The following is a 25,814-nucleotide window of genomic DNA, read 5'->3' on the forward strand; positions in this document are numbered from 1 at the left end:
TATGCTCTATTTTAATTACATCATCATAGGTGTGAATCTTATAGAACTATTTTAAGTACTAAGTACATGTATTGAACTAGAGAACTATTAAGCACCATGGTAAACTAGATAACCATTGTCTTATCAATTCCACTGAGTTAGCACCTTGTAAGAATGCTTGTTTCAAGTACAGAATGCTGGCCCATAACAATAGAACATCACAAAATATGAAGATTCAAAAATTTCAGGTGACCTCAATAGCAATGAACATCTGTCACATGAAAGAAGAACTAGACTTATTTGCTCTATTTGACTCCATGTGAAAGATTCAATAAAAACAGGTAAAGGTTACAGAAAAGTGGATTTTTAAAAATTAAATTTAAAGTTTTCAATGAATATAAAAATTTTTCTCCTTTGCTCTCTCCTCGCCATCATTAATAAAAATAAAAATAAAATCCCTGTAATCAATATGCATGATAAAGCAAAACAGATTTTTGCATTGGCCATGTTCAAAAATTCTGTTTCTTTATTCTGCTCCTTGAAATCATGATCTCTCTGTCAGGAGGCAGTTAGCATGCTTCATCACTGACCTTCAGATGTGCAAATTTGGGTTCAATATGATAAAAAACTTCTTAAAGGAAGTGACTTAGAGATAGAGCTGTCTTTATGGAGCTCATAGTAGTTTCCAAGCTTGAGGTAAAGGAGGTTGGTGTAGAGGTAATCATTATAGGAAAAAAATAGAATGAAATAATGATAGTTTATCCTTAAAAAAAGAAAAAGGTCCAAGACATCTCTATGCAATCAATCCATAAGTCTAGCCTCCTCCCTAGGGACTGAAGGACTGAAGTTCACCATCTGGCATCAAACGCTCTGCCTGCTGTTCTTGTACAGCCCTCAAGCTGCATGTTACCCTTTTGTACCCTATGTTCTCTTTCAGGGTCATTCTTGATGTTCATTTTAACCAGATGACATCTGTATAACACTATTGTATAAGAAGCAAAGGGATTGGAGATGAGGGGGATGGAGGAGAATGTTGTCATTTAGCATTTAGCCTGGGCTCTTTATCTCCTTAGTGATGGCCTTGGGTGCAGGAGGAGGACTTGGAAGGGATGATTGGGTAGCAGCTGTTTTTCCATCTAAAAGTTACCCATTTCCTAGAAAATTACACAGTATTTCTAGGCAGAATATTATGACATCAGTGCTCTATTAGAATCAGATACACACCGGCAGATCTGAGAACTCATCCATGGGTTTGGGCAAGTATTCCTTTAGGCCAAAATACCATAATAGTTCATTCTCTGGTTTATTAACAATTGACAAATTTTTAAACTTCTGAGTGGAGATACTCCTGCTTATTTTATGGGAACAACAATGCTAGAAGCCCTTTGAATATTTACATTAAGGTCTGCTGACCCATCAAAATCTCTCCACCCATTGGAATAAAGAGAAAACTGAGACCTTGGGTATCAGTATTGTGATGAAATTAATTTTTTAAAAATGTTGTGTTTTCCAAGTTCATATCAGAAAACAATCAGAATTTAGTTTAGAATTAATTAATTATTTACTATATTACTAGGCTCTATGCTGCGCACTGAGAATCCAAAAGCAAAAATTAAACAGTACCTGAGAAGGAAGGAAGGAAAGTGGTAAGGAAGAATGGATGAAAGAAAAGAAGAAAGGAAGGAAAGAAAAAAGGAAGAATCAGGAAAGGAAGAAATAAGGGAAGGAAAGGAGGGAGAGAGGGAGGGAAGAAGGGAATAAGGGAGGAAGGGAGGAAAGAAGGAAGGAAGGAAGGAAGGAAGGAAGGAAGGAAGGAAGGAAGGAAGGAAGGAAGGAAGGAAGGAAGGAGGAAGGAAGGAAGGAAGGAAGGAAGGAAGGAAGGAAGGAAGGAAGGAAGGAAGGAAGGAAGAAAGAAGGAAGGAAGGAAGGAAGGAAAGAAAGAAAGAAGAGAGGGACAGAGAAAAGGAAGAAGGAAAGAAACATTTTTAAGGATACATTATGTCCTGGGAACTCTACTAAGCACTTAAAATTTTTTTTTTCATTTGATGTTCACAACAATCTTAGGAGATAGGTTCCATTATTATTATCCATATTTTATAATTAAGAAAACTGAGACAGGCAAAGTCTTGCCCATAGTCACACAGTTAGTAAGTGTCTGAGGCTGGGCATGAATTCAAATCTTCCTGATTTTGAAGCCAGTGTTCTACCCATATGCCACCTAATTATAAATATAGTTGATATCACTTAAGATAACATATATAAAGATATAGTTTGCTTTATCACTATAACAAGTTCACTAAGAAGAAATTGGGAATTGATGGGAAAATATATCTCCTTTCTCTCAAAAGAGAGAGGGGAGACTGTTAGGGTAGAATATTATCAGATTCAGTCATAGTATCAGGTAATTTTGCTTAAATGTTTTCTTTTTTGTTATAATAGAGCATTGAATTCTGAGGATGAGAGATTCCAACTTTCAAAATGTGACACCCATTAAATGGGGAATGACCAAACACATCTTGATAGTTACTAATAATGAATAAGAAAAAATGAACACAAAGAATTCAGAAAACCTTGCAAAGGCTTATATGAATTGTTGCAGGTTAAAGTGGGTGGAATTAGGAATAGTATACCTGACTACAACATAAATTAGACAAAGAAGTCAGTTCAAGATTCTCTAATCATAATAACCAAACATGTACCTGAAGAAAAGACGAAAAAATAGGCCATTCTTTTCCTTCTTTACAAAAATGGGCGTCTATAGGTGTGGAACATATAATATACTATCAGACTCAGCTGCTGGTTAGTTTTAATGAACTCAGTTGGTTAGTTTTAATGAACTGCTTTTGCAACCACCCATCTACCCCACCCACCCCAGCCCTTTTTTTTTTTTAAACCAGGAATGACTTAGAAAAGGGGAGGGATAGTCTTAGAAATGAAGGTAATATAGAAACAAAAGATATAAATAGAATTTTTAAAGGCACCGATAAAACTGAACATTTTTGCATTATAAATATACTATAAAATATAACCTATTATTATTATCTTTCATAATGGTATAGGAACTAGAAAGGTAGGAGACCCAGAGCTTGGAAATTAGAAGCTAAAAGAACATTGAAAAGGATTGATATGAATGGATAAATAATACCTATTACTAGAGCAGTGGACTCATGGATAGAGGCAGAAATGATGACTTGAATGGAATCATAGTAGTTCAACTATAAAAAAGAGAGAGAAAATGTCAATTAACATCAAGATCAGGGGTATGATTAAATACGACTATGTGACAGTATTTTAAAATTCACTGGAAATGTGTTTCTGGAGAGAGGAAACCACTTGTTAAAAGCATGAAGAACATTTAAAAAAACATGTGTGTGTAGGTGGACAGGAGTGGGTGTATTGGCATGGTTGCTGATGGCAGTATCTTCCTTCTACGCTTTCTCATAAAGCTAAAACCAGAGCAAACAATTCTTGTGTATCATGTCTAACAGAACATGTTGCAGTTTCTATTCTCTATTTTAGGATTTTCTGGGAAAATCTGAATGTGACCCACATAAGAACTACAAGGACTTGAAAGAGAAAACCATTTTATTCATTTGTATGAGTTACCTTCAATTTGGAAGACAGAGTGAGTAACAAACTACTGTGACATGTACACCCAGGATCATCTATTTTTGGAGTGCAGTGAATGGAAAGCTTGAAGTACAGATGTCCAGAATGGGGTAGGTTGTAGTTCCACTGAACTGCATTCTAACCATATCAGTTCTGACTACCCCATTTTTAGGAGAACGATGCTAATGTGCAGAGGTTCTTAAGCAGGATACCTACATTCATGGTTAGAAGGGCCACAGTCAGCCTTACACATAACAGAACATTCATTCATTCATTCATGTAGCCAATCAAACAATATTTATCAAACATGTATTCTGAGCAATGCTGTTATACTTCTGCTATCACCCAGCTTCCAAATACCTCTCCTAGCACTCTATCACTTGATGGAAATATCTGGATGATCTTAAAGGATAAAATCATGTAAACTAGGTTAATTTGGGGTAGCTAAGAAGTGCAATGGATAAAATGCTATCCATTTAGTCAGGAAGATTATCTTCCTGAAATCAAATCTGATCTCAGACACCTACTAATTGTGTGACCCTGGACAAGTCACTCAACCCTTTTTTACCTCCATTTCCTTATCTGTGAAATGAGCTGGAGAAGGAAATGGCAGTATCTTTGCCAAGAAAACCCTAATAGGATCACAAAGAATCAGAAATGACTGAACAACAGGGGTTAGGGCCTGAGATCCAGATGCCATGGTGTACCTGCCATAGGGACAAGTTCTCTCTAAGAACATCTCCCTCTTGTGCTTGTTCTATGACTGATAAGTTCTTTACTCTGTCTCAGCAGATTGGAATTCAGCCATCCTCTGGCTGTTGGATCAAGTCAAGCATTTGTTAAGCACCAACTCTGTGCAAGGCACTATACTACGTTATGGGAATTTAAAAATAAAAAACATCTCATGATCTCAAACTTGCAGCATAATGGGAAAGATAACATACAAACAACTCTGTGTGCTCACTCTCAAAGTCCAGGGGGAAGAAAAAGGACAGGTGGACTGGCAATGGCCCAGGATGCAGTGAATGACCTTGGAGTCTTCAGGGTCTGACCAGGCCCCAAGCACTCCACAGCACCTGCTTCAGCCACCTTCGTGGCCATGGGAACAAACTGCTCTAGTCTGCCCATTCCACGAGGGTAGATAACCCCACCTAATTCCCTACTCGGCTTGTGATCCATCAGTTACCTCAAGCTGATTTAGCCCTTCTGCTAAGATGCTTTATTGGGAAGTCACCATTGTGCATGTTACAGCTTCATGGAGCCACCGGTGACAGGTGAGTGCCAGGTGAATACCAAAGAAGAATGAGCAGCCCTGAAAAGGTCTCAGCAAGTCCCCATACATACCTGCCCCCCCCCCCCGAATATCATGAACTCTAGGACACAAAGTAGTCAATGAACAAATGCTTACTGATTGGATGATTAATTTAAAAAAGAAGGCAGCTCCAAAGAAGGCAGGGGGTGAAAGTTGAGAAGCCCTGCAAGGGGGTCTTATTTTGGAAGTTATAAAACACTTTGGGTCTAGTTATGCTTTTCTATGAAATTGAATAAACATTTATTAAATGCCTATGATGAACAAGATACTGTGATAACAGTTGGGTTCTTCATATATTTTATACCATTAAGAAATATGAGATTCTTTTTCATTTTTACCTTTCAAAAAAGTACATTCTTCTTTAAAGGCTTAGCTTATGTATCACTTCTTCCAGGAATCCTGAGAGCTTCTAAAATTTTCTTAGAGAACTTTTCTCCATCTTTTCCTGTCCTCACCACATTTCACCTTATCATCTATTTATCTGTGTGTACATGCAAGATCCTAGCAAAATGTAAATTCCTAGAGATAAGAGGACTAACTTTTTTTCCATTAAAAGAAAATTCCTAGTACCTGGGTGCTTAATAAATGTTAATTGAATTTTGCTGAATTGAATTCATTTTCTTTTCTACTGTAGACTAACCTATTATTTATTTCCTTTTCTTATGCTTATTATTTTGTCAATCTCAATTGCCTCTATATTATTGTTGGTTTTTTCTTGGTTCTGCTTTTCTTTCTTTTTATTCCCTATTTCACCTATTATGTATGCCTTGATGCTTTTAATGTTTATTTCCTCCCTCTACAGTATTTTCTCATGCTCCCATTCATTGTCCCTTCTCATAAATAAGGCTATTTTTATTGCTACTCCCTATAATCCAGTTTAACTGTTGATTTGTTCAAAGGAGACTTAGAAATTTAGGCAGAGATATGTAAGAGCCAGTTGGGTCCAACTCTCATGATCCCATTTGGATTTTATTGTTTGGGTAGAGAGTGGCTTGCCATTCCTTTTCCACATCATTTTACAAATTAGGAAACTGAGGCAAACAGTGTTAAGTCACTTGCCCAGCTTCACAATCTAATAGGTGTTTGAGGTTAGATTTGGATTCAGGAAGATGAGTATTCCTGACTCCAGATCCAGCACTTGATCCACTATTCCACCTAGCTATTGACCTAGATGTCAATTTGCATTTCTTAATAATTATCACCATTCCTATTATCCTGAAGTGCCTATGCTCAGAGTAGCCTTTTGCTCTTCTTTGCTGGATCAACAATTCTCCTTGGAGCTAACATCAGCATGGAACGTGAAGGACAATACCTCGCTTTCACAAAAGCTTCAATTACACTAATACATACCACACCAAAGATGAGAAGTCAAGGGATTATATCATGCATTCCACAAGCACTAAATAATTTTAACCAATTTGTTCCCTGGGATTAAAAAAAAAAGAAGTGTCCTTTCTAGGCACAGGAACCCCTTGTAGCATAACAACTTCAAATATGCTGATAAAATGGGTGAGCCAGCCAAAGATATTGTTAGTGGCCATGCCTAGGGAAGGCTGACTGACCCGTACACTCAGAATCTTATGAATATTCCAATGCCTATGACATCTCTTGGAGTGAGTTTCATATATGTCTTGGTCTCTTTTGAACAATCAATATCTATTCAATCAATGCTGATTGAATAAATAACTATTTCTAATATAATGTAAACTCTTTGAGAGCATTTTTGTATTTCCAGCATCACACAGTAGGTATTCAATGAATGTGTATTGATTGCTAGACTGACCAGGGGTAATTTATATGGAGTCAATGTTATTAAAATTGTGGTTTTTGTTTATTCATTTATTTAAGAATTGCCTGGAGAGGGAAACTTGGTAAGTTGTTGTGTATTAATCTGCTTCTTACCTGAGTCACCCAGTCTTCATGAACTTTCCAACGAACATATTTGACATTGGGAGAACACACTGCACGGTCAATTCTAACAGTTGGCATGTTTTCGACTGGAGGCAGCTTCTTCCAGGTTCTGAAAAAGAGTTTAAAGGTACAAAGTAGGAGATAATATTAGCCAAATAAAGGGTTATGAAGAATAAAATAAAGGCTTCTTGAGATCATATGCTCTTTTCCATTTTCTCTTTGAGTTTTCAATACAGCATACAGTGCCTTGCACAAAGCAAGCAGGCATTTATTAAATTTCTCTGGACTAAAGAAATCCTTTATTTACAATTGATGCTTAATTTATATCCTTACATCCTTTTTCTTTCTTTCTTTTTTGCTGAGGCAATTGGGGTTAAGTGACTTGCCCAGGATCACATAGCTAGGAAGTGTTAAGTATCTGAGGTCCTCCTGACTTGAGGGCCAATGCTCTATCCACTGTACCACTTAGCTGCCACTTACATCCCTCTTTTACATTTTCAATCCCTCACCCTTCAGGGGTTCCTTCCTTTACAGATGCTCAGATAACTCTTCTCATCTTAAAAAAAATCTTTGTTTTACCTTGTTTCTTTTTAAATTTCTTGTCCCATCTCAAAATTTCATTTTATACTCATGGTCTTTGAGCTTATGGACTATAGTTACGATATTAACTTCCTAGTCCTATATTCCCTTTTTTTCCTATCTTGTGATGGGATCCTTTGCTTACTGTGTTCTTGAAAGTCATTACTCATCAAATTCAGTGATCTTTCTTTAGTCCTCATCTATTTGACCTCTGTGATATTGCATTCATTTCATGAAACTTTGCATTGTTTCTTCAATATAGTAGTTTCTTGGTTTTCTATGATTGATCTTTCTTTGTCTCCTTTGCTTATTTCATCCCCTAATTATGGGTTTTCCCCAGGGCTCTTGTTCTCAGCTCTTTGTTTTTATTTGAGTTTACCCCCTTTCATGTTTTTGGATATCTATTACTTTTTTGCAGATCACTACCAAATCTACATCCCTTATCATGAGCTTTGGCTTCTTTACCAGTCCCAGTGGAGTCAAGGAAACCAAGTCATGCCCAGTTTTAAACATAATAAGATGACTCTGGGCAGGTTCCTTAATCTTTCATTGTACCAGAATATAAGGTGCACAAAAGGTACTGATCTGTATTAATAGATGCAGTTTCCTTATCAGGAATAACAATGAAATGACAGGTCTGGAAAGAAAGAAAAAAGGAAATAAACAAACAAAGTAAAGAAAGTGAGAATTAAAGGGTGTGACTTGCTTAAGATCACAAAGTTTAAGTGTCTGGGTTATTATTCAAACAGATATCTTCTGACACTAAGAACAGTGTTTTTTCTAATTTAAGAGCTATCTAGATAATAACATTTTGTAACAGATATTATATATATTATGTTATATTATATTGTATTTAAACATTATATCATTATATAATTTATGATGATATTATATATGTGCATATATGTATATGTATGCATGAATATATATAAATATATATGTATATGCACATGTGTGTATATATATATATGCTAGGTGGTGTAGTGGATAGAGTGCTGGACATGGAGTCAGAATCTTCCCAAGTTCAAATCTGACCTTGGACACTTACTAGCTGTGTTACCCTAGGCAAGTCACTTACCCTCTTTTCTTCAATTTCCTAATCTAAAAATTTAACTGGGGAAGGAAATGGCAAATCACTCCAGTATCTTTGCCAAGAGCCCCAAATGGGCTCACAAAGAGTCAGACACAATTGAAAACAACTGAACAACAACAAAAATAGATAAGTATGTGTGTGTGTGTGTGTGTGTGTGTGTGTGTGTGTGTGTGTGTATAACTATATAATAATGCTACCTCTCATGTTTTTCAAATCATAGTGTTGGACTTGAAGTCAGGAGGATTTGAGTTCTACCCTGGCCTCAGACACGAAAATCCCAGAAAGTTAGTTAGTCTATTTCTATCTCAGTTTCCTTATTGGCAAAATGTGGATAGTAATAGCACCAACCTCACAGGGACTTTTTTTAAAGATCCAAGGAGATAATATATGTAAAGTGCTTTGCAAACCCAAATGTCTATATAAATGTTAGCTATTATTAGTATAATTATCATTATTATATTCGATCCTTACAGCAACCTTATGACATAGGAAGGGGAAGAATTATTATTTTCCTTTTACAGATAAGAAAATTGACATTCAAAGAAGTTAAATGACTTGCTTGAGGTTACACAGCTAGAGTGGGATTTAGAACCCACTCTTTTGGTTTTCCCCATGATTCCATATTTTTCTTTCCTGAGCAGCACTTGCTTTTCATCCCATTCTTCTCGTCTTATATCCATTTTTCCTAAGGTTTTCTAAGGTCCTAAGATCCTTTAGAGCAGAGACACCAAAGATAACTCATAGAACCTTCCACATTTCTCATATAACCTCAGTCCCAAAGTCCAATGGTATGAGATTGTAGAGATGAATGCCTTGTTCTGTATGAGGGCTAGAATGGAGTTGGAAGGAGTAGGAGAGGAGAGCTCCTTAGTCTTCTTGGAATTTTCCTAAGTCTCTTTGGGTTCAGCAGTTGTTTTGAATGCTTCTGGCTTCCAACTTTGAGGCAAAAGATGGACAATCCCACCTCAGATTGATGAAGGAAAAGACTCTAGGGAGGATCTGCCTAGAGAGAAGTTAGTAGTCTTTATCATGTCTCCTCAGTTTGCTACATTAGAGACTGGAGAATTTCTCTTTGTATGAGATCTAAGAGCCCTGAGTCAAACTACCTTGCTCCCGATGGGTGAATATATATATATATATATATATATATATATATATATATATATATATATAAAATATAAATAGATAGATGATAGATATATACATAGATAGATGTGTGTATGTAGGTATATGTGTATGTATATACACACACATTTCTTGTATACTTTCTCTAATTTCTGTTTTGATACTGATTTAGATAAATGGGTTTCTTAGCTAAGTGTTGCTGTTATTGCTAAGTTCATTGTGGAACTGGAATTTGGTAGATAGGGAGTCAAGCCATGGAAACATAGCTTAGGATCTTACTCTCTCTCTCCCCAGTAAGTGAAACAGTGATCAGAAGATTGAATCCAATCATATCCACTTACAAATATTTAAGGGTACAGACAGGTAATTTTGTAGCTTCATCCTTTGAAGAGAAACCTCTGGCCTTAACTTTTTGCTTTTCCTTTGGCAGGAATTAAAGTCTCCCTTGGAGAAGTGTGGAGGGAGAAGAGGCTAGAGATGTCTATTCTTTGAGTCAAACAATGATACTCCCATCCTATCAGTCAAGAGACAGGCATCTCTATATATGTGGCTTTGCTATACTTTGTACAAATGAATGGAGAATTCAGATTCTGAGGTTGTTCAGACTATTACAGGAAAAGTAGCAACATCACCAAATACAATTCATGTTGTCTGCCCTCAGTCCATCCTCCCCGCAGGAACCTAGGATTCCATCTTATATTGGCTAAAATCAAATCCCTGCCAACTTCCCCTCCAAACCATGAGCAATCCCTCCTTCCATCTTTTCTAGCTATCCTTTATTTGTTGTCTTTCCCCTGTAAGATGTAAACTCCTTATGGGCAGGAACTATTTTGATGCTTGTATCCCAAACACAATTCCTGGCATATAGTAAATGCTTATTAAATAGGTAAACAGATAGCTCTAACTACTTGCACAATCTCTTCTTTCTAGCTGTCTGATGGAATGAGGCAACAATGTTCATTGATCTCAAACATAAATTAAATCATTAATAAATTCATTAATTGAATGAATTAAATGAAATCATATTTGTAAATATTTTTTCTATTCCATTCCATATAAATATATACAAACACATGCTGACTGTAGAGCAGGGCACTTTTAATTATGAGTTTTTCCTTTTTACATGTATTTTTCCATCTATTGCATTTAGCAAATTTGACTTGGACTTTCAGTAATAATATCCTAAGAAGGCCAATCCAAAGTGTGTGTGTTTTTTTTTAAGGAGACATTTTAAAAGAATGCTTTTTGTCATTTAATAAGGTACCTTTTTGTTCTCCAACAATAGACCCAATTAAGCAGGGCTCAGTCTAGTTGCCTCATACCTTCAGGTTGCCCCCTCTCTCTCCTGCTTTCCTGACACATTCATCTTGTTTCCTTTTCATTTTCCCTCATCTAAAAGCTTTCCAGCTCCCTTCTCCCTCCCTCAACTCTACTTTCTTCAATGATACTGCTCATCATTTGCATCTCCCTTCCCCAGGAAGCATTCAAGATTCAGTAAAGAGGTTTTGTGAAAGGTTGTAGTGGGGGCTGGGAAGAACAAATGTCCAGGATACATTCATGGAGAAGCAGGGAAGTAAAAATAACGGGGCATTGATGCTTTGTGAAGCATGTGCTAACCCTGCAAGAGAACTATGTGTTGAATTCTAGAGAAAGCCTTAAACTGCTCCCTACTGCTGCTTGGAAACCCAGGGCCAAGCTCCATTGTAAGAAGTTAATTTTAAAGGGGAGGAGGGGAGAGCATCTCAGAGGAGAGGGAAGATCTGAGGTAAGGACGGGCCTCTGATTTATACAATGTCATTATTATAATCGTTTCTAAATTATCCTCCAATCCTTTCTTAATTCAACCAAACCTCTTATTCACTTTTATGACCAGCAGCTAGTGAATAGAAGACGTTCCCTGGGTTACCTGTGACAGAGCCAGAATTTTTTCCTGCTCTCTGGAAAGGTTATAACTAATTCAGAACTCATCTGCAGAAAGACGTTTCTGCTAGTCTCTCCCTTCCCCCAGTTTTTCATTTGCTCTGACATTCCCTGGGTCAAATCCCTGTCCGAGCCCTTCCTTTGATGAATTTGAGTAAATTTGTGTCATCAGCAAATTGTCCACCTTGAATTTCAGCTTTCAGCTTGCTGATGAATACATCAGACTCTGGTGCTCACTAGCATCAGCATGAATCCCTTGAGGAAGCAGACAGATGGAAGGAGGCAGTTGCTACATTATGGTCCTTAGGTCATCCTGCATCTTAGTGAGACACTCCTTACAGTCTGGGATAGAGCCTTAGTAAAACTGTCCATATAATCCCCAAGCACTCTACCCACGAAAATAAGAACTGCCAAAAAGATTCCAGCCTTGTCCTGATCCCTGAATAGTAGGAGAACTGAAAAGTATCCAGGTCCAGTGGGGACCTCTCTGCATTTATTTGTACTGCAGAGTGGTTCTTCATTCTGCAGAAGGGTTTATCTATGGGATTCCTGCAAATAAAGAAAGCTTCCCTATGGCATTCACAGGTTTGTTCAGATAATAAATTATTTGACAGAGGGTAGGAGGTGAGAGTGGAGAGAGTGGGATGTAATGAGAAACTTAAAGCTAAAGGGAGAGCCACTTCAACTGAACATTAAACAGAAATGCTCTTTGAAGTTACAATTTAAGTCAATGACTTAATAATTTTTGTTGAGTCACTTCAAACTCTCCATAAGTTTGGGTTTTCTTGAAAGGATACTAGAATGCTTTGTCATTTCTCTCTATGGCTCATTTTACAGATGAGGAAACTAAGGCAAACAGGATTAAGTGACTTGCCCAAGGGCACACAGATAATAAATACCTGAGGGCAGATTTGAACTCTAGTCAGGATTCCTGACTCCAGATCCAGCACTATATCCCCTGTACCACCTAATGGCTAAAGTAAATGTTTACCAAAAAATACTTTGCATATGCTTTCATACTTGAATCTCACAACAAACCTGTGTACTAGACAAAATAGAAATCCTTATTTTATGGATGAAGAAACTAAGTCTCAGAGAAATAAACGATTCTTCTATGTTCACACAATTAGTGCCATAGGTGAGGTTTGAACCTTCACACCAAGTCCAATATCCAAGTTCTTTTTATATACAACTTTTGAGGAAAATATCTATGACATAAGTGATATTATGGAACTCCCGAGATGGACAATTGCATAATATTCTCACTTAAAATCTTATAAATAACCCTTCTTTTGCAATAATGGGGGGGGGAATAAACATTTATATAGCACCTACTATGTGTAGGTCATTATGCTGAGCACTTTAAATATATTATTTCATCCTTACAACAATGTTTCAAAGGAAACTGAGGCAAACAGAAGTAGGGTCATATTATATCTGTTATATATAATAGAAATAACTAGCTTCAGAGGTCAAATGTGAACTCAAGCTTTCATCACTCTAAAATCAGAGTACCACCCAGCTGACTGCTATAAAGGGGAAAATCATCTTCAAGCAAGACCTAGTTTAAATTTTTTATATTTTTGTACTTTTAAAATTATACTCTTCTCTGTTGTACCTAAAAGATTAGTGTTAAGACTGGTTAAGACATATACATATACATATACATACATAGATATAGATATGTGTGTGTAGGTATCCAAAAATTCATGCATAGAAAACCATAACTTCCTTCCTTCCTTCCTTCCTTCCTTCCTTCCTTCCTTCCTTCCTTCCTTCCTTCCTTCCTTCCTTCCTTCCTTCCTTCCTTCCTTCCTTCCATTCAACTCCCTCTGTAAGATTCCTTGGATTTCATTAAAGAGGCCGCCAGAGATCATTGCAATGAATGCAATGTCACTTTGCCCATGAACATTTAAAAAACCATGCCAAAAATAGAGGGCTTTTCTTTTGCTTGTACTCTGTGTGGGATATTTCCCATGACACTGGCAAACATTTTAGGTGAACATGTCTGTTTTTCTGCTCCCTTGATGTCACTACTCAACCAATAAAAGAGCAAAGCTATTCCTATAGTTACATCTGTCATTGGGTGGTTTCCAGTTTTTGACATATGTCTCATCGTGAGAGATGTGTCATCTTGAGAGACATTTTATATGAGAAGGGTCTTTAAGGCTGGATTTTTTTTCTAAGTCAACAAGCAGGTTCTTATATTCTCTACACTTCTTATTCAGTGGTATGATTATAAAGTGATGTTCTGATAATATATGTATATAAATATATATGCATATATAATTATGTTTATATGTATAAACACATACATATATGTATTATGTACTTCCAAATGCCTAAATCTCCTCATTTCAAGTTGTCATCAAGGATACCCATAAAATATCTTTGTCTAAACTTCATGTATATTTTATAGAGATGACAAAATGGGCCCACATGAGCCAGTTAGTGTTAACATGTTTTTAAACTATCTATAATCTCTTCATTCTTTTGATCTTTCTTTCTCTGCGATAATTTCAAAATTGACTTCTGAGTATCTTTAAAATTTCATCACCTCCAAAATGGATTTCTTTTTTATGTCTTTCATCAGGTCTACTCACTTTTTTCAACTTCTGAAAAGCCACTGCTATTGTTACTTACTCTCATTGCACATTGGATACTGAGAAGGCAAAGTTCATATGTGATGTGGTTCCACAGTTGTTGATGAAAATAAATCACTTTGAAAAATGCCAGCAAATCTGTTTGATTTCACTTTGTTTTGTTATTATTAATGAAAAAAACTTTTCACTTTGGCACATAGAGGATTTTAGAAGTTTCACTAGGCTGTAAAAATCTTGAGTATCAGGGCTAGAGGAAGGCCATAACGTATTTATTGTTCAAGGGCCAATTCAACCAAGTATGGAAAGACTCCTTATCAGAAAATTGGCCACAATGTAATGGATTTATTGTTCTTGTTGTTGTTTTTGCCCTAAATGACTCAGTTTCCTAAATTTTCTTCTTTTTTTTTCAATGATAAAAGTAGAATGGTGGGTAAAGATAGACGGAAGGGTTATCATGAATGACACAGCTTTAAAACCTCATACAAATATCAATTTAACCTTTTGTACCTTTAAGAGTACAAATTTATGTCAACATAAAAATCTGTGTCCAATGATCTAGATTCCTAGAGGGATTTAATGATATCCATATTAATATTTTTACTGTAATGAAACCAAAATTCATAAAGAAGTTGTGTTTTAATGGAAAGATGAGTCAAAGTCAGAGACTTAACTATAAAGGGATCTTTCATTGTATACTCCCCATTTAACAAGTAATAAAATTTAATGGGACATTTGGTGATCTTGTCTTCCAAGCCCTCATCATTTTGCAACAGACCACCATGAAGATCATATTGTTGTTTTAATCTTTTTTAGTCACGTCCATCTCTTTGTGACTCCTTTGAGATTTTCTTGGCAAAGATATTGGAGTGGTTTTCCATTTCCTTACAAAATGTTGATGATTACCACATATTACAGTCGATTAAGACATAGAGGTTTTATATTAAGAATATTCAGTAACTTCAGTAAAGAAACACATGAGGGATGACACTGAAAACTAGTTGGGAAAATATTTAGGTCATAGATGTTCTTAGCCTGAGGTCTTTCAACTTGTTTTTAAAATTTTTTTTTGATAATTGTATTTCATTGTAATTGATTTCTTTTGCTAGACACCATATTTATGTGAAACATTTAAAAATAATTTAAGAATAATTTAAAATTATTCTGATAAGAGCTCCATAGGCGTCAGCACACTGCCAAAGAAGTCAGTGATAAAAAAAAATGGTTAAGAACTTTTCGTTTAGGAGCAAGATATAAAAGGGAAAAAGAGCTAGTAGGCTGTTTAGAAGAATGAAATCAGCCACAGCAATCACAAACAGGAAGTTTATCACATTTTAGCAGTCAGGAAATGCCTAGCTAATAATTATTTCTTAACTGATTAGAGCAAAGGTCAAAATAAATACCAAATTAGAAGACAGGACAACAATGAAAAGAAGCAATTGCAGCAACTCTAATATGACTTTTAGAAGTCAAACCATCAGCCCCAGAGAATGGGAAAGAGACCAAAGTAAATATATTGACTCTGTCACTAATTCTTCAAGAGTAACCATGCATCACAGTTGCCACACTGACGAGGCTTAAAGAGCTCAGAAACTACCTCACCTAACTCAATAACTTCTGAAGTCTCAGCAACTTCCTGGCTAAGAAGAAGTAACAGCTAAAGTCAAAAATGACTCAGAAGATTTCAATATTTACTTGAATTATAGGAAGATGGAAATTTTTGAGTGGTAAAACAAATCCTTTAGAGGGCTTGGAATGAGGTCCAGTTGAGCAAGATTATTATTTTTGATAAAAAAAATACTCTGTGAATATGAATTATTATTTTGCTACATCTATCCAGGTATCTTCTACTTTTCCTTATAAAGGATTTTATTCTGAGTTGACTTACCTTGTAACAAATTTTGTTGTAATATAAGTCCCAGAGAATCCACTGGAATTGTGTGTGTGTGTGTGTGTGTGTGTTTGTTTGATAGGTAAAACTGTTTCTTCTCCAGCTTCTTGAAACAATAACCATTTTTTATGATAAACTGTACATTCTCACTAAAGGCTCAACTACCATAGTTTCCATATGGTTTCCAGCTGGTTCGGGTCATTTGTTGCAGCTTAACCATTTGATCTGTTCTTGTGATTTTCTTTTTGATCTCCCTGTTTTTCCCTCCACCTCTTTAACTCTATTCATTTTATGAGTGACAACATCTCATCTTTTCTAAAGGAAAGAACCAGAGCTCCCAGAAATATTTTCTTCTATTCACTGGAGAAAACAGAGGCACAGAAAATATTTAATATTTTAGAAAGAAATGAGATATGATTTCTTAACGAAATATCTGACTTGATAGAAGGGTGCTAATCATGATGAACTTAGCTTTGTGAATGAAAACCATTGCATAAACGGGCATGAATGAGTTATGGTCCTTGGCACTTGGAATATGAATGGGATCTTAGTATTTCAGAAAACAGCTAATCCTTTCTAACTGCTCCCATTACTCTTAAATGGCATAAGCTAGATAGGTTTTTCCCCTACTGGCTTCCCTAATGGTTACAGCTGATGTTGCTGGAGAATGGAATCATTTGCTCTAATTCAAGCTATTTTTTTAGCCTGTCCTTCTATTACCAGAGCTGGGTTGCTGATGGTAGTGCTACATTCCCAGCTGTTTGTAATAAATGGTTTTCATTGATTTTTTTTTCCTGAATCAAACCTAGAAGAAAAGATTTGTCACAATGAGAAGGTGAAAGACTTGGTGATAAAGAGCTTGAGAGGAGTTACATAAGTTTTGTTTGTTTCTTGTTTGTCACTTATATCTCCTCTCAAGCCTTTGACAGGTGTGGAGGCTGTGCTATGCAGTTTCTTTTGTTCATTGCTAACCACAGCACATACAATCAGCAATTAGCTGCTTTAAAATACTTCTTAGTTTTGAGAATTATGAAAATCTCAAGAACAGTATGCCTATTAAAAAAACTTGATATAATGATAAATGTTGGGGGGATGTGGGAAAACTAGGATACTAATACATTATTGATGGAGTTGTGAAATGATCCAACCATTATGGAGAGCTTTTTGGAACTATGCCCAAAAGGCCTGTCAAACTGTACATACCCTTTGACCCAGCAGTGTTACTACTGGGCCTGTATCCCAAAGAGATCTTAAAGGAGGGAAAGGAACCCACAAGTGCAAAAATGTTTGTGGCAGCTCTTTTTATAGTGGCCAGAAACTGGAAACTTAGTGGAAGCCTATCATTTAGGGAATGGCTGAATATATTGTGATATATGAATGCTATGGAATATTATTGTTATGTAAGAAACCATCAGCAGGATGATTTCAGAAAGTCCTGGAGAGCCTTATATGAACTGATGCTGAGTGAAGTGAATAGAACTAAGGGAACATGGTACACAGCAACAAGAAGATTATGTGATGATCAATTCTGAGGGTTGTGGATCTTATCAACAATGAGGTGATTCAGGCTAATTCCAAGACTTGTGATGGAGAGAGTCAACTGCATCCCAAGAGAAAACTATGGGGACTGAATGTGAATGACAACATAGTATCTTCACCTTTTTGTTGTTGCTTGTTTTGTTAGCTTTTATCTATCTTTGGGCTTTTTAACAAAAGGTTTTTTGTTAATTTTTATCTTCACTGAAATGCTTTATGTGCTATTTTGCAGAGCAGTGTACAATTAAGTTGTAATAATGTAGAGTGCCCCCACAAATTCAATAAAGTTTTAAAACTTGAAAAATATTGTGTGACCTTCAAAAAATAAAGCTAGAGGATTAGATCAAATGATCTCTATCATCTATTCCAGTTCTAGATCAAGGGTTCTTAACCAACAGTCTAAGGGAGTTGGATGGTCCTGCATCATTACTGATAAAGTTGTTAAAGGATAAAGTAACTTCAGAAGGAAACTATTACCTAATGAGGACCAAAAGATGGAAGAAATGTCAGAAGGAAATATCTAGAATGAAGGAAAAGCTGCTTGGTTGGATGAAAAGAACACATGGAGTCAGAATTCAAGAATCTGGGTTTACATCTTACTACTTGTAATGGGCTGAGGCTTGAGTTGATGCACTGAGGTCCCAAGCACATGAGGCTAAATAGTAATTGGACCATACTCTATTAATATATAAGCTTGGAGAAAGAATGGCCCCCTCCCACTCTTTGTGCAAGTTTATATATTAATAGAATATGGTCCAATTACTATTTAGCCTCATGTGCTTGGGACCTCAGTGCATCAACTCAAGCCTCAGCCCATTACACTACTGAATAGAACATTTATATTTTCTGAGCCTCAGTTGTTTCTAATGTAGAATTAGAGGACTAGACTAGATGGCCTCTGAGATCCTATCTGGAGGTCTTTGATAAAGGGAAATTTTTTACACTTGATTAAGAAGTCCAATTGAAATGGTGAGAAAGGAACACAGGATTAGGACTGGGAAGGTCTAGACTTGAGTTCTCCAAGTCTGAGAATTTCAAGAAAGGTATTAGGGCAAAGAAATTTTCACCAAGACAGACAGTAGTTCAGAATGATCAAGATTACTAAAGTAGGAGTTAGGAATTTGTCAGTTGTGATCTCTGTCTTCATTGCTGAAACAAAAATGAAAGTTTCATGCCTAGGAATTTGGTGGTACTCTCTGTGTTGTAGATAAACAAGAGAGTATAGAAGTTGATGAAGGAGCTGAGGAGAACCATTCCCCACCTTCCTATGATGACCTCTGAAATACAAAGTATTTCAACATTGACTAAAATTTCAATATATTTCCTTCACCAGGGAATCATGCAGAAGGTTTTCTTCTCTATTAAAATAAAAGCTTTCCCACAGAGATCATACCTAACTTCTACAAGCAATTTTGAAGTCAATGGCATTGCTAATTCAAAGCTACTTGGTACCTTCCTATCAAGCAGACATGGCAGGCAAATCAAGTTTTATATCAAATGTATGCCTTTGGAATTCTTCATTAATAATTAAGCCTCCTTGGCACCTTTGCAGCATGCTGTCAGTATTTTGATCCTAAGTTTACAAAAGAGGAGAAGCAGAGAGAGGTTAAGTTTCCTGCCTGAGTCCATGTGACAGCTCAGGTTCTCCAAAGGGCTTTCTGATGAATGAGGGCTACTCACACATCCCTTTTATTTGCTGAGCCTTCCAGTGCCTCCTATATTCATTTCCAATTAGCTTGAGTCATATTCCAAAAGAGAAGAAAAAAAGCTAATGTAAAAAAACCAAACCTCATAAGAAAGGATCCCATTGTGAGTGCATCAATCCTAGGTGAAAAGGTAGTTCAATATAATTATACTTATTTTCTAGGGTATTTAAATGTTCCTTTAAACAAAACTTTAAACTTCCATGATGGACTGATTTCAAAGGCTTGGGAGGGGGGGCAGGTTGTAGAGAAGACTTAATAAAATGTTATTTAGCCAAAACTAAAACTCAGAAATGTTTTATTTCCTTATTTTTTCCAAGAAACAATCTTCCATTTTTTAAGATGGGGCACATAAGATAGCAATATGTTCTGTCCCTGATTTTGCTAATGTGACCATGCTCTTCTTGGTTTCTTAGTTGCTGTACTAATATGCCTCTCTTTCCATCATAAACCTAATATATTTCCTTCTATTGATAGTGAGTGAAATCAAGCATATTACTTTGCACTTGTGCTTTACACTCTCCAAAGAACTCTTAAAAAACATGATTTAATTATAGCTTCAAATGTGAATAAGAACATATGTCTATATCAATCAAGTTATTCAAGTTCTGCTTATATATGTATGTTTACAAATGTATATATGTGTATGGAAATTGTGTGTGTGTATACATGTGTGTGTGTATGTGTGTGTGTGTATACGTATATATGCATAGCCACAGTTAATGTCAAAATCTAGTCTAGTAGCCATATTTCTTGTCTCTTTGTCCAAAGATCACTCACTTACTCCCTGATTTATTCATTCAATAAATATGTTCTGATGTCTACCATGTCTAAGCCATTGTGTTTGACAATGTGGGACTGAAAAGAACTTCCAGACGTGATTTCTGCCTTCCAGAAGCTAATAATATTGTTAGAAAGATGAGAAATATACACAGATAACTAAATGCAAGACAATGTGTAATAAGTGCCATTCAAATTTAGAAAAGAGAAGGATTGCTTTTAGTTATTATGACACAGGAAAGCTTCATTAAAGAGATGAAGTTTAAGCTGGGTATGAAAGAATGGTTAGGAAGTTGATAGGTAGGATAAGGCAAGAAAGCATTTCCATATGGGGAATGGTATGCACAAGAAGAAAGGAAATTTCATAGGTTTGGGGGTTGATTATTCTGGTTGGAGAAGAGAGAAAGCCAGGAAAGCAGGAGAAAAAGTTAGAAAAGGCATTTTAGATGAGATTGTCTAGAACATTGTGTTCCAAGTCAGGAGATTGAATTTTGGGGAAGGTGATGGAGAGCCACTGGAAATTTTGAGCAGAGTATGGCATGATTGAAAGAATGCAATAGGTTGAATTATTTGCCTGAGATAAGCAGAATGGAATGGAGCAGGAAACATGACAGAGTGAAGACTTAAGCTAAGGTGGTGGCCCAGGGCACAGAGAGTAAGGAACAGAAAGGAAAATGCCATGAAGGAAAAATCCACTGGACTGAGGTGAGGTAGAGGACTCAGAGATAACTCCTGGACTTCAAGCCTGAGTGACATAAATAGAAATATCCAAGAAAACATACAGCCCCTTCCTTTTCTGCCTTGTTTGGCAGGTGAATTATGTCATGCTTGTCATTGGCAAGGGAAGGGGAGATGAAAATGACCTTGATTATTTCAAATTTGGTTGTAATTTTCCAAATACTTTGTTCTGCCTCTCATTTAGGTTTCCTTGGTAAAATCAGCACCATAATCCTCTCTGAAGAAGGTTACTGCAGGCAAAGATCAGAGTAGTGAAATAAAGAGGTGGGGAACAATTGTAAACCCAGAAAATTAAGGGACAGTTATAAATAGTCAATTTAAGATGAAAACTATTTAAAAAGTAGATGCTTGTCAGATAGATCTTCTCTTCTCTGGAAATAGATACATATAAAAGAGATTCTGTCCTTTCTCAAAATGAAATATTTCTCTTGTTCCCAAATTCTATTTAAGCTTCAATATTTACCTTAATAGCTCTCCTACAGAAGCCAAAAACAGAATGTTCACACATCCCTGCAAGACAGGAAGGAGAAAAAAAACACAGACTTCAGGGGACAGAAAGCAACTTGAGCCTTTTATTTCCTGTTCACCCCAAGCTCATTTTCTCTTAACAGCAGTAACAAACAATATTTCTCCAGTTTCCAAAGGCACAGGATCATTTTTACTTGTTTTCCCTACCTAAAAGAAGTGTGTGAACTCTGGAGCAAGTGATGCTTCTGTAACCTTGGGCAGGAGATAAACCTGGACGTAACAAACTGTTATTTTTCTGGATCTAGGGGTTAAATGAGGCATTAAAAACAAGACTTGATAGTAAACAGGTTGGAGGCATGATTTCTTCTCCAACTTGCTCTCCCACAAAACCCTACTTTGGGCTATACTTGACACATAGGAAAAACTGTGCCTTACAGATAGTTATGTAATAAATAATAATAATAACTGACATCTACCCAGTGCTTTAATTTCCAAGCACAATCTCATTTGAGCCTCATGATAATCTTATGGGGGGTATCATTAGCTAGATTTTTATTGGAGTGGAAATGGAAACTCAACAAAAAGACTTGCCTGTAAACCCTGTCTCATGAGTGTCTGAGGATAGATTTTAATTATCCTTCAGCATACCACATTACCTTGGTATGATAAGATCATAGATTTAGAATGGGAGAGACATTCCAAGTTTATAAAGCCAATCTCTTTATGCTACAGATAAGAAAACTGAGACCTAGAATGCTAAAGTAATTTGTCCAACTTCACACAGAGCCAAGGCCTCTGCTTCCCAATTGAGAGATCCTTTTATTTCACCACTGATTTTTTCTAAATAAAGAAAGTCTTTTATCCCTTAGGAAAGCAATGGAATAAATTCTTCTGATTTAGTTTCTGGAATCAACCATATAGCACATCCTGAATGCCTATAAAATATGCCTCTTCTCCTTGAAAGGTTTTTTTGTTGTCTTTGATGTCATCTAGATAGAAAATAAAAACTCAAGCACTGATTTTTGTACACTCATGGATTCAACATCAGGTGGATTTACAATTTCTCAGTTGGTGGTAAGAATGGAAACAGGAAACTTAGCTGGATACATTCATTAACATAGCACTTGAGAAAACATTGTTATTGGTCATTAAGGGTTTTTTTGTGAAAGGTATAGTAATATAAGGCCTGGACTGTGAGGCATGGGTCCTAGTCCTAGATCTGCTGCTAAGTAACAATAGGAAGAGGAAGAAAAAAGAAAAAGGAGGAGGTGCAGAAAGAAAAGGAGTGGAAGAAAGAGAAAGAAGAAGGAGAAGGAGAAAAAGGAGAACAAGAATAAGATAAAGAACTGACTTCAAATCTGACTCCAGATACTTATTAGCTGTGTGACTCTGGGCAAATCATTTAATCTCTTCCTTAGTTTTACCTGCTGTAAAATGGGAACAATCCCAGCCCCTATCTCACAGAGTTGCCATGAGGATCAAATAAAATAATATTTGCTAAGCATTTAGCTTAGCATTAAGCACATAACAGGTGTTTAATGAATGCCTACTTCCTTCTTTCCTTTAATCCTTAAAACAACCTTGTAAGATAGGTTTTATATTTGTATCCACTTTATAGGCAATGAAACTGAGATAGGTTAAGTAATTTAGAGTCTAGTGATACACACAGCTGATGACTAAAGCAGGATTTGAATTCAGTTCTTCCTGACTCCAAATCCAGTTTTCTGGCCATTATACTATGATGCCTCAATTCAATATTATCTGGGTAAGTAACTTAGTTTTGAAGGCACTCAGGTTTTCATTGATAAAATGAGGGACCAGATACACTCCAAGGTCCCTTTCAGTGCTAACATATTATGACATCAGATACTACCTGGGCATTTAACTACCTCAGAGAAAAACATGCATGTTTGGGTTAGTTGGATTTTTAGGTCATTAGAGTTTCATTTGGAAAAATACTCTTAACTTAAAAAAATGTTTTTTTAGTCACTTGATTTTCCCACCCTTCCCAAATGCCAACCTTGTTATGTATCCTCCCTTTTCAACTAAACTTCCTCTGAATGAGTCTACAATGTCAGGTTGTTTTCTCACCACACACTCCCTCCTTAACCCCTTCGATGCAGCCCGACTCCCTGAAATTCTTCTCTCTAAGGTTAGTGAATTTAAGAAATCCACTGATCTTCCATCCTCATGATGAAATGGATCAACTGAACAAGTTGACTATATTGCTAAATAAAGCTATCTATTAGTTTGTTTGCTTGCCTGATTGTTTTGAAAAGAACTCGGTACTTTTAGTAGGTTGAAAGTATGAATTAACAATATCATGAAGACATGCTGCAAAAAGCTAATATGACATAGGTTTTAGTGCAGACCTGTGGTTTCATTGACATATAGAACTTCCAGTAAGAAAACTCCCTCTTTTGATACAATTCAACACTTGCTGGACAAATTAATGTTTTGGAGACATGGTGGAGGATTTTCTCTGGGTCCTATAATATTCTTGGGTGCCAGTGTGGCTTATCAGTGTGCCTTTTAAATATAACTGAATATAATACTCATAATGTGGTCTGATTATAGGGCACCAGAACTATGAACTTCTTGGCTCTAGATTTATGATTTGTTTTTTGGCTATTTGCAATGTTTGGTTTCTTTTATAATTCTATATATTTTATTTTATATATTTAAAAATATTATTCTGCAAAGGGGATCTACAATACAAAAAAGCTTAACAAGGATGCTCCAGATGTTACATTTCTATTATTGCCAAACTAAGGTTATATGAGAGGAAGCATAGCTTTGAAGCCAGAGAGATGACACTTGAAGCCCTCTGCAATATGGCTATCAATTTAACATTTATTAAGTACCTACTCTGTGCCAGGCATTATGCTAAGAAGGGGGAATATAAAAAGAAGTATATAACAGTCTCTGCCTGTCTCTGTTAATTAAGGGAAGTTTTCCTGTAGACTTTCCCAGAATCACACAGCTAATAAATGTCTGAAGGCACATTTGAACTCATGAAGATTGAATCCTCCTTATTTCAAGCTCTATCCACTGCACCACCTAGCTGCCCTATCATCTCTCGTATTTAAAACATCCTTCCTCCTCATTAACACCTTTGAATATCTGGTATTTCTTCAAGACAGCTCAGTGCTTTTCTTCCATAGGAAGCCTTTCCTGGTTTCCTGAAACCCAATAGTGCATCTCTCTGAGAATACCTTCCATTTATAATATATATATCCTATATGCTTATTAATTTGCACATTGTCTCCTCCATTAGAATGTAAGAACAGGGACCCATGTTTTTGTTTTTCTTTGTATTTCTTGCCTGTAATAGAACCTGGTTTATAATGATTCGATTATAAATGCTTTCTTGCTCACTTACTGACTGACTGGAATCACACAGTACAAAAGGAATATTCATGACAATCAATTAATTGAAAAATTGAGCAAACAGCTCAGGGATTGAAGCATGACAGCAGATTTAAGAAACCAGAGGTCAAGAAATCCCCTCCACTGATTCAGATTAGCACCTTCTTGGCTCTTGATATTCTCAGAAAACTATCTAGAGCAATGGTTCATAAAGCATAGTCTGGGGACCCTTAGGATTGCCAAGACCTTATCAGGGAGTCCATGAGATCAAAATGGCTTTCCTAAAAATACAAAGACATTTTCGTTTCTAATAAAGTAAATATTGAAAGATATAACCCATACTAACAAAAATTCTTTATTGGACACAGCAACAGCAAGATCATGTAATGATCAACTGTGATGATGATGAACTTTAACTCTTTTCAATAATGAGATGATTCAGGCCAATCAATAGATTTGTGATGGAGAGAGCCATCTACATCCAGAGAGAGGACTATGGGGACTGAATGTTGATCACAACATAGTATTTTAATTTTTTGTTGTTGTTTGCTTAGTTGTTTTTTTCCTCTCATTTTTTTTTCCTTTTTGATCTGATTTTTCTTGTGCAGCATGATAAATGTGGAAATATGTTTAGAAGAATTGTACATCTTTAACCCATATTACATTACTTGCTGTCTAGAGGAGGGTGAGGGAGAGGAAAAAATATGGAACACAAAATTTCCCAAGGTTGAATGTTGAAAACTATTTTTGCATATATTTTGAAAAATAAAATGCTATCATAAAATTCTTTTTGGAGAGTAGGTGTCCTCAATAATTTTTAAGAGTATAAAGGAATCTCAAGAACCCCAAAATTTGAGAATCACTGAAATCAGGTACTGAGAAGTTGAATGACTTGCCCAGTGTCACACAGCTAATATGCCCAAAGATGAGACCAGACTAGCCAAGATCTACTACATTTGAGGTCAGTTCTTTCTATCTACCTTATTAAATGAAACATTTTAAATTTGTTTTAAATGGAAAGAAAGCTTGTTATTCTTTTTTAAATTTTAAATTTAAATAAATTTAATATATTATATATAATAAAATTAATTTAAATGAAAAAATTAATTTTAAGATATTTTTAAATTTAAGATTTAAAATTTATCAAGAGTATCTCAGGGTGTATAAGGAAATGAAACATTTCTAGTTGTACTTCTCCATG

Source organism: Antechinus flavipes, chromosome 3 (assembly GCF_016432865.1).
Source record: "Antechinus flavipes isolate AdamAnt ecotype Samford, QLD, Australia chromosome 3, AdamAnt_v2, whole genome shotgun sequence".
Lineage (NCBI taxonomy): Eukaryota > Metazoa > Chordata > Mammalia > Dasyuromorphia > Dasyuridae > Antechinus > Antechinus flavipes.